This window comes from Leopardus geoffroyi, chromosome A2, assembly GCF_018350155.1.
Source record: "Leopardus geoffroyi isolate Oge1 chromosome A2, O.geoffroyi_Oge1_pat1.0, whole genome shotgun sequence".
Classification (NCBI taxonomy): domain Eukaryota; kingdom Metazoa; phylum Chordata; class Mammalia; order Carnivora; family Felidae; genus Leopardus; species Leopardus geoffroyi.
The window spans coordinates 19,198,994-19,208,939 of record NC_059331.1 but is presented as its reverse complement, the minus strand read 5'-3'; the positions used below and the strand labels follow the sequence as shown (position 1 = coordinate 19,208,939).

General features: G+C 54.2%; 1 long non-coding RNA gene across 2 annotated transcripts; it reads right to left on the bottom strand.

Annotated features, from left to right (window-relative positions):
• Positions 1 to 1,209: 1,209 nt before the first annotated feature.
• Positions 1,210 to 5,646, bottom strand: LOC123605647. 2 transcript variants are annotated; one of them, XR_006715838.1, is made up of 4 exons: positions 5,529 to 5,646; positions 5,117 to 5,192; positions 4,110 to 4,198; positions 1,210 to 1,984 (listed from the first exon to the last, which is right to left on the bottom strand). It is a non-coding gene; the product is annotated as an uncharacterized LOC123605647 (long non-coding RNA). The 2 variants fall into 2 exon arrangements; XR_006715837.1 differs by lacking the exon at positions 5,529 to 5,646 and having other exon boundaries at positions 5,117 to 5,518.
• Positions 5,647 to 9,946: the final 4,300 nt, after the last annotated feature.

Here is a 9,946-nt window from a genome sequence, read left to right as displayed (position 1 = left end):
AGTCTTTCTAATACTGTTCAAGAAGAGCCCACAGCCCTGACCTCCAATGGACTTCCAGTGAAAGAGTCTGCCAAGGGTTACCCACGAAGATTCTTGTGTGGCCCCAATGCTGTGAGTCGAGGAGGCCCCGCCCAAAGACAAGGTCCACAAAGCCAGGAAGGGAGCTGGCCACCCACAGACCCCCTGTTCAGCATAGACTCCTTCCTTACCACCCTGCCACACATCTTGTTTCAGCTCCAAATCCTCAGCTGTCTGCTCTCCGTGGACTGTCTGTGGATCCCTATCTGAATGGCTCCCTTGTTGAGGAGCAATCATTGGACTATAGGTCTTCCAATGGTTCTCCGAGGATCCTCTCCTGCCTAGAGCCAAAGCTCAGGCAGGCTCTGCCACAAACATGCAGCAAACATGGTGAAAACATATAATGGCCATCCAGGAACACAGACACTCAGAGATATGCACTATTCATTAAGTCATAGGACCAACCTCCAACATGCCTCAAATCCATAGAACCCACTATAAAATGGGTGCACACAGTCAAAAACACAGCCTGTCCACACATAGGCTACAAACCCAGCTCCAAGGCAGGCCTCTTTCCCCCATCAGCCCCGCCCCACATTTGAGAGCTGATCCTACCTCCTTGGGCCTCCCCAGCTGGCTCCTAGCAACAGCCAACAGCTCTTGCAGTTGCTGAGCAACGGGGAGAACCTGTCAGCCCCTTGGAGGCCAGGCTCACCAGAGGTGGGCAGACACAGACCCCAATCGATGGAGGCAGGGCAGGACAGGGCCACAGGGAGGCATGTCCTCCTCCAGCCTCAGGCCAGGCTGTGTGGTCCTTGCACACTTCCACCTGATAGTCACTCCCTCTAATTATTCATTCTTCCTAAAGTGTCCAGCAACCCTATTCCACCCCTCCCAGTTTCCCCCTCTCCATCTCCATGGGGGCCCCAAGGGTAGGGCTAGGCCTCTGCTTGCCACTCCATTCACATGCCTCCCTTCCATTCCTGGGGCTCTGAATCCTATTCTGTCATCTCCAGCCCAGCTTCTCCCCTAATCACCAGCCCCATGTCCATCACTGCTCTGAAACCTCCCCTAGACACTTTAGGCACCTCCAGTGGCCCCTGTTCCTGGTCTCTCCACTTTGTGGTCTCTCACCAGCCAGAGCAAGCCCCCTCCCCTTCCACCCCTACACCCTGTCAGTTTCTTCCCCTCCTCAACCCCCACCTCACATGTGTCTCTGTTCTCTCTTCTCATGGGCCTCCAGCCTCCTCCCTGGCTCTCATCTTTCCTCTACAATCCATCCTCTACATGGCAGCCAAGGGATCCTGCTGAAAGAAATCACATCACTCTCTTGCTCATAAACCTTCTGTGGCTCCACAGTGCCCTGAGGATAAAACCCAGACATTCTGGTTTGGATTGTGTAGGAAGTAGACGTGGTAGAGGGGCAACTGACAGCAAGAACTCTGAGGAGCAGTCTACAAACTTACTAGCTGCATATTACTTTGGAGAAATACCAGAAACTCCCTGTGCCTCCGTTTTCTTATCAGTAAATGAGCCTAACAGTAACATCAACCAACTGCAGTGGCTAAGGTCAGGACTAAGGGAGGAAATGAAAGTAAAATGTAAAATGTTTCCATGTGAGTGGCACATGGAAAACTCTAAGTAGGGGTGAGTCCTATGATAGTAATCTCTGCAAGGCCCTGTCCCCACCCAAGGTCCACCTGATCTCCCCCCACTTAACATATCCACACTCAAGCCATCTGACTGACCTTGTTCACTCCATCCTCTTGCTCCTCCCCTTGATCCCTCTCCACTCATTTCTCCTCCCTATCTCTCATTCGATGGCTGTGAGCTGGGCCTCTAGGACTCCACTGTCCTGGAGCTTTCCCCACCCCAGGCCCAGATCCCACTGTCTTGGTGGTGAGTCTCTTCCATCTGGGTCTCTGTTTCCAGGCCCAGAATAATCCTTGAGGGTGCAGGTAAATATCTGTCAAATGAAATGAATGAATCACACAAACTCTCCCCCAACCTTTCCAGGGGTTCTCCCCCTTCCCCCCTCCCCCCACCTCCTGGAACTGGGAAAGCTGTAAACAACTAATCCTGCTGCCACTATAACAGTATTTGCCATTATTGTATGTGCAGAGAAGGCAGGAACTAATTGTGCCTGGGAAGGAGGCTTCTTAGTGGAAGTGATGTGGGGAGTGGTAGAGGGAGGAGAGAGCTGAGGAAGAATGTGGCAGGAACAGGGAATCTGGAGGTGAAACTGTGAGACCAGGTTTGGGGAGGGGCCAGGGAGAAAATCAAGGGTCAGAGCTGGAGAAACCCCATTGCTTTACAGCTGAGGCAACTGAGAATCAGAAGGGGCTGGGACCCATCCATGGTCATCCAGAGACAACACGGACAGCTTGCTTCCCTCCCGTTTGGGAACCCAGGAGTCCTTTTGAGAGATGTCATTTTGGGAGCAGAGAATAACTACCTAGCCAGGGCCTCATGGGCCCCAAAGGAGGCAGGACTTGTCTCTGTGCACACTGGTCCAGCACCACCTGGACTAGACCATAAAGACAGTGAAATGACAGCCAGCAGAACTGAGGACAGCACTCTGGCCAGAATGGAGAAGTGGCAGCTGCCGGCTCACTCAACTCCCTTGCTCACTCTGACAGCTAGAATAGTCCTGGGGCTCACCACACTCCACAGAGCAGGTGCAGCTTGTACTGAGTTCCTACCATGCCCTAGGCTGAGCAGGGTGAGGAATGGAGACCCCCTCAGTGGGCCATGACACCCCAGCCCACAGGCTCCAGGAAGGGGAAGCTATGAGTACTTCCTCAAAGACAGTTTCGGGGTGGGTGTGTCTGCCCTCATTCAGAGTCCAGGAACAGGCAGGACCCTACAGGGATACCCAAAGTCCAGGGTCCTGACCACCCCACTTCCATAGCTCCCAGGTGGCAGTCCCCAGCAACTCTGATCACAAAATCACAGGCCTTGCAGATAGGGCTTCAGCAGCTTCTGCTTGTAGATCTCAGTGGCCAGAGCTGGCTCCCTCCCTGCAGCCCTGAGCCAGGCTCCACCTCCTGGGTACATCCCCTGCACTTCCCCCTTCCTGCTTCTTAGCCCAGAAGCAGTTTTGAGATTGGAGTCAGGTACCCTTCCCTCTCTGCCCCTTCCTTTCAAACCTCTCTTCCCAGGCTTCTCTTCCCTCCAGAGAAACAGTTCCAAGCCTGGGAGGTCTTGGCGTCCAGGGTCCCCCTTCCTGGTCATCTGTCTCCTTCAAAGATAATTGGCTTTGGCATGAAGAACTCAGGCCAGAAGTTTCTGGATGGGGTAGGGGGCTCCACCTAACATGGGGACAGGAGGGTCTGAGAAGATGAGTCATCTACTCACCCATTGTCTACTGTGCCACTGTGCTGAGAACCCTAGGGAGAGAGAGGCAGCTGGGACCCTGCCCTTCAGGAGCACATGCCAAACAAGTAAACAGGGAAACAAAAACAGTTTCAGAGGAAATCAACAGGGTGACAAGAGAGCCACTGGGAGTGTACACAGGAGTAACAGTCTGAGAAGAAGATCTTCAAATGATAAGAGACCAACAGTGTGATAAGCCAAGAGAGTAATAGGTGGAGGTAATAGCAAGTGCAAAGACCCTGGGGTAGAAAGACACAGGGTGTTCCTAGAACAGAAAGAAGGTCAGCTTGGCCAGAATAGCAAGAGCAAGAGGTACATATTGTGATGTGAGAGAAGACTGCCATGGGGCTTCACTGAGTAGGGCAGTCAAGGAGTTCCCAAGTCCCTAAGAGATGCTGAGGTAAGGGTACATCTGAGCCTGCAGCAGGCATCAGCATCTCTAGGCCAGTGACCCATGCCTGGCCTTGCAAATACAACTGGTCCTGGCACTCAAGCTGCTACTGAGTAGGGGAGAACTGTCCAGGGAGCCCTTGAGGCTTGGTGGTCAAGTCTGAGCTCAGCCCCTCTCCTTCCCCTTGAAGAGCTCATGGTCCAACTCGCTACTGTGTCTGCCACATACACAGCCTCTAAAGGCCAGCTCCCCAAGAAACCCAGGGTCCTCAGAGGGCCTGGGAAATGATAATCAGCCTATCCCCAGGAGCCACTCTTCTGTTCACCTTGTTGCAGCCCTCCGTGTCATGCTGTCCAAAGGCTGGGGCTGGTAGCCTCTCCCGCGACTTGTTAGGGCCTTCATTAGCAATGCTTCCTGGAATTTAATTTAATGAAGGAGCAAAAACAGCCTAATGAAGGTGATGCAAAAGCAAGCAGCCCATGAGGTGCCTCCAAGGCCCAGCCACCTGGGCTCAGGGGCTTCCTGCTGATGGTAACTGGGAGTAGAGGGGCAAGAGAAAGGGGACTTGTCCTGGGAGGGATGCTGGCCACTGAGTCCTGGGAGTAGGGGACATTGCTCTGCCACACTGCATGGAGCAGATGCTACTACTGAAGCTAACTACGCAGAGGAATGAGCCTGGCTGGGGCCTGCTTCAGGCTGCTGGAAGAAAGTTTTTAGGATGCTATCAGCCAGAGCAAAGGTTCTAGGCCACCATGGGATGTCAGATGTCCAGGCTGTGGGCTAGCACCAGAGGGTGGTAGCAGGGGCCAGATCATCAGGGCCGAGTTTAGATTTTATTCCAAATTTAATTGTGATGGAAACAACTAACGTTTTGTTTTGTTTAACAGCTAGGGTGTTTTGTGTGTGTGTGTGTGTGTGTTTTTTAATTAATTAATTTATTTTGAGAGAGAGATCACGTGAGCAGGGCAGGAGCAGAGAAAGAGGGAGAGAGGCAATCTCCCCACTGTCAGTGTAGAGCTTGATGTGGGGCTCAAACTCACAAACCATGAGATCACACCCTGAGCCTAAGTTAAATGCTTAACCGACTGAGCCACCCAGGCACCCCACAACTAGCGGGTTTTTAAGGGAGGGTGACATGACCTGCTATTTTAAAGTTCCCTCTGGCAGTTATGAGGAGTAATACCCCTGTGGAGAAGGGAGAAGGTAGGGAGACAGAGGGGGACCACTATATGGTGCAGAAGGTTAAGGTGATGGAGGAAAGCTTAAGGAGACACGTTGTCCCTTGTCACCTAGAAGGTAGCTCCGGGGACATGGAGTGGGGTGTATGTATACCTGGGCTGAACTGTTTCTTCTAGCAAGTTTGGGCTGGTTGGTCCCCTTTCAGCCTTCTCCACAGACTTGGCCTCTCCTCCAAATAGACATTTAAAGAATATTAGTTTAAAAGATTCTTCGCGCCCCACACCTGCTTTCCCACCTTTGTGGGGGAAAGCACTCCCCACTTCCCCTGCTGGAGTTCCCTTCGCATCTCTCCACGGCTCGAAGCACTCTACGCCCTGCCCCCAGGGCTCGCGCAGCGCTAAGGCTCCCCAGGAGCCCCAGGACTGTATTTCACAACGGAAAAGGCCCAGAACTCAGGCACAGGGCAGAGAGCTGCGAGGGTGCAGCCTCGCAGACCAGCGCCTGTCCCGCCCCCCGCGGCCTCCGGCCACCGTCAGCCACCCCGCGCAGCGCAGCCCCCTCACACCTCCCCATTTTTTAACACTGCTCCTCAAGTTCTCGGGCCCACGCCCCGCCCCAGCGCCCTCCGCCCTCCAGGCCGGGCTGAAGCCGGAAGCGGCCTCTGAGCTCGCGCCCCGCCTCTTCCGGGTCCTCTCTAGGCGGGAGTGCTGGACTTCTGTGGCCGCCGGAGGCCCGGCAAGGTTTCACGGGGCAGCGGCGCCCTCTGGCGTGCCTCAGGCGCAGCGCGGGAGCCGAGGCCGACCCAGCACTTCCTCCGCCTCCGCGCAGCCTTTGCCTCTCCTGCCGCTGCTGTCTTCCGGCTGCCACTCGAGGTTATCCCGACCAGGCTTGCTTTCTCGCCTTGTTTAGTCTCCGACCCTGGCCCCGGCCTCCGCCCATCTGCCTGCCACTTGGAGCGCCCGTGGCCCTCGCCTGATCCCCGCCTGCCTGGCCTTCCCAGCCATAGAGGAAGACCGTTCTCTCGGACCATCCCCAGGACGTGCCCTAACAGCCGCCTTCTACTCCCTCTGGTCGTGGCACCTTCCCACCCTCTGTTCCAAGATGCTCTCCCGCCTCCCCAAATTCACAGCGGAGATCAGGCGCCAATTTGGGGGACCATCCCGGGCAGCCACTTCCTGGCTTCCTCGGGGTCGGATGGTCCCGTGTCTTTCCCTCGTGCCCAGCCTGGGGACGGTTGTGTTTGACCCCAGGGTGGACTTGGTCAGGATAAGGAGAGGGGTTTGGGCATGTGGGGAGGGGGTCTCAGAAGGCTAGGTCAAGAGTGGCTCTAGGAGTTCAGCCCCTTCCTTCCTTCCAGATCAGGCAACCCTGTAGAGGTCCCTGCCTGGCCTTCTGAGGACCTGGCCACGTGTGGGACTGGCAGCTCCTCGCTCACCTACCCAGGATGCCAAACGTTGAGGTCCTGGCCCCTTTTTGACCACCTTTCCCTTCACGTCCCGCCTGGAGCCTTCCTGCCTGCCTTCCTCCCACACACCAGGCTGGAGGACTTTTTGGACTGCCTTGGAGCCTCAGGGCCTGGCTGCACTGCCATAGCTGACCATTCCAGCCACCCAGCCCCACAAGGTGTCTGGCGGGTCACAGCACAGCCCAGACTCCCGCCATTGGCCACCAGGGGACAGCAGAGGCCGCCTTCTGCAGAACTCGGGTTGGAGGTGGGGGTATGGGGGATCAAGTCGCAGTCTAATACTGTCCAGGTCCTGCTGTGCGTGGCAGGGCAGGTTTACAGCCTTATGTGGTTTTGAAAGCAGTTTTATTCTTTCAGATTTTTTCCAGGGCTGCACTTTCTAAGTAACTTCCAGTCAATTATTCCTGTTCCAAGTTGTTTGAAAATCAGTTGCTGGATGACTTTAAACTGAGATCAAGGCAGACATCTGGATGAGTCCTCTGGGTCCCTCCATGTGCTCCTTCATGTCCCTGGCTACCAGGGCTTGGCCAGGCCAGGCAGTGTCCACCCTGTATACCCTGATACCAACTGTCCAACCTCCAGCTACTGTCTTCTAGCCCACTATCTCTAGAGCCCTGGCCTTCACCAACCTCCCACCCATGGTCCAATCTCTCCTCCTCAGTACCTTCTTCTCAGTCTTCCTAAAAGCCTCTGTTGGTCCTGCTCCCCTCACTTCACACAGATCTTACCAGTCTGTAGACTTACCAGTCCTGGGGCACCTGGGTGGTTCAGTCTAAGTGCCCAGCTTCAGCTCAGGTCATGATCTCAGGGTTCATGAGTTGGAGCCCCACATCAGGCTTGCTGCTGTCAGCCTGTCAGCAGAGATCCCGCTTTGGATCCTTTGTCCCCCTCTCCCCGCCCCTCCCCCACTCATTCTCCCTCTCCCTCTCTCTCTCTCTCTCAAAAACAAAACAAAAACATTATAGTTTTACCAGTCCTACCTCTTCCTCCTCTACCCACTCCAGTCAGGCTTGCCCTTCCCTCCACAAAACAGCCGTGACCCACACATTGCCGAACCCAGCTGAAGCTCCATGCTCACCTCCTTGAGCATTTGACCCCCCTCTGGCGCCCACATGCCCTCTTCCCCCTTTGCTTCCTCCTGGCTCCCCTGCTTAGCTCTTTCTCTGATTCCACCTTGGCTCTCCTATCTCCTAATAGGAGTGTTCCAGGGCTCCATCCTGACTGCTGCCCTTCGGTCTTCACTCACCACCCTCATCTCATCCAGGCCCCTGACCTTAACTACTGTCCACTGGCTTTGCCTCCCAGACTCTGGGTCCAGTTCTGGCCACTCTACTGAACTTGAGTCACATACCCAGTGGCCGACTTGGCATCCCCACTTTGATATCTAGTCGATTTTTAAGACTTTTCATAGGCAAAACTGATCTCCCTCCCAAGAACTGCCTCCTTCAGTGGATGCAGTGGCAGTTTGGACCCTAGACAGCCTTGGAGTCACCCTAGACTTGTTTCTGCCCCACTCCACCCCCATGTCCAAATAATCGGGGAACTTTGCTGCCTTTACCTCCAGCACATGTCCAGCATCTCACCCCAACTGTGCACTACCTGGGCTGAGCTACCTGACATGTCTGTCTGAAATTGCAATAGCCTGTGTCATTGTCACCCTTGGCTCCCCATCCCACACCCCAGAGTCTAAGCTCCATGTAGCAGCTGGAATAACCCAGAGTTGCTGTTGAATCAGATCCTGCCCCCTTCTCTGTTCAAGAATTGGCATTGGGTCTCACCTTTCCCAGAGAAAAATCCAAAGCCCTTATGGTGGCTGGCAAGGCCCCACATCTTCCCCCCTCAAAAGCCCCCACTTGTCCCTCCTTCCCTCTACTGCCTCACTCAACAGCAGCCACAACGACTTCCTGGTTGCTCCTCTCACAGGTATGTTCTGCTTCTGAACTTTGCACCAGCTGATCCCTCTGGCTGGAATGTTCCCTGCAGGCATCCACATGACTTCCTCCCTCTCCAAATCTCTGATAAAGCATATTTTTCTCAGTGAAGGCCACCTTGACCCACCTCCAGACCCCCTGTTCTCTATTGGTCCTACCTTGCCATTTTAGTACCTATGGTATGACCATCTTCTAACAAATAATGTAACTTACTAATTATGTTTCATGTTTCTGGTCTGAATTCAGTCCCACACCTAGAATGTAAGCTCAAGGAAGGCAAGGGCCTTCACTTTGTTTACTGCTGTGTGTACAGGTGCTGGAAGGATGCCTAGCACATGGGAAATCTTGATAAATATTTGTTGAATGAGTGAATTCCTCTTCCATCAATAGGTGAATGTACACATGTGCACACAGGTGAGGAGGGTGTGGGCAGGGGGAAGCTGCTGGTCAGAAGAGACCAAGGCTGACTTTGGCCCCTTTTCCTGGTCTATATCATCTTGTCTTGCTGTTACAAGTGGTCATAAGAAAAGCAGTGAAAATAAATATAGAAGACCTTTGTGCTGGAGTTTCTGGCTGCTTTCACTTGTTCATTTCCAAACAGAGCAAATTTTAAAAAGCAAGAAAGAAGGAAAAAAAAGACCTAGGAAATTCTTCAAAACATACAAAAATGACTATGACCAAGGGCCTGCAGACCCATCCTTATGGAGGCTGAGTGACTGGACCTTGACAGCCAGGAACAAGAGATATTCATTTTCAAACAGTCATGTGGACACTTGGTATAGTCTAGCGGCCACATTGCCTGCCCCTTCCCCGCTAGAGAATGCTGCTCATGGTCCATGTTAGAGGAGACCTTGCTGAGCAGGCAGAGAAGACCTCTTGGGGGCCAGAGTCCTTCCTCCACCCCGTGTGTGTGTGTGTGTGTGTGCGTGTGCGTGCGTGTGTGTGTGTGTGTGTGTGTGTGTGTGTGTGTGTGAAGCAGGTGGACCTACTGTCAACACATCCTCTTGGTCTGAGAGGTCTAAAGCCAGGCTTGGGGTTTTTAGGGAATCCAGGCAGTCTTGCTGCTGCTCTGACCTGCAGCCTTCTTTGGACAGAGTATGAGAAAAGACCCCCAAGGTCTCTCAGCAGGATGGACCCTGTCCTCCACTGCCTCCCACTCTCTAGGACCCAAAGGCTCCATGCAGGCCTATGACCTAATCTGATGAGGAGGAAGCCAGAGACCCCCAGAGGGCAGCCCCTCACATCAGGACACTCTGGGCTGCAGCCACCTCTCGGCCAGCGTCCGGCTCTTTTCTGGGGCTGCGGGGCTCCTGGGTAAGTCCCCAGGCTGGAGTCAGGCGCCTGGGGCTGAAGGGAACTAGACTCAGGAAGCCCCCCTCTGATCAGTTGGCACAGCCATGGGCCTACCAGCCACCAGCTTGAGGAAATTCTTTCTTGAGGGGTTTCCCAAGCTGGCAGCTGCCTTGCCAGTTCAAACTGGATTTTTCCTGTTGCCCTTTCCCTGGCGGCCTAGCCGGGTGCAGGGTCTCTCCTAATGAGGGTTTGGTGCCAAGGCCCAGGCGGCTCCGTCTTGCTGGGTACCAGCTG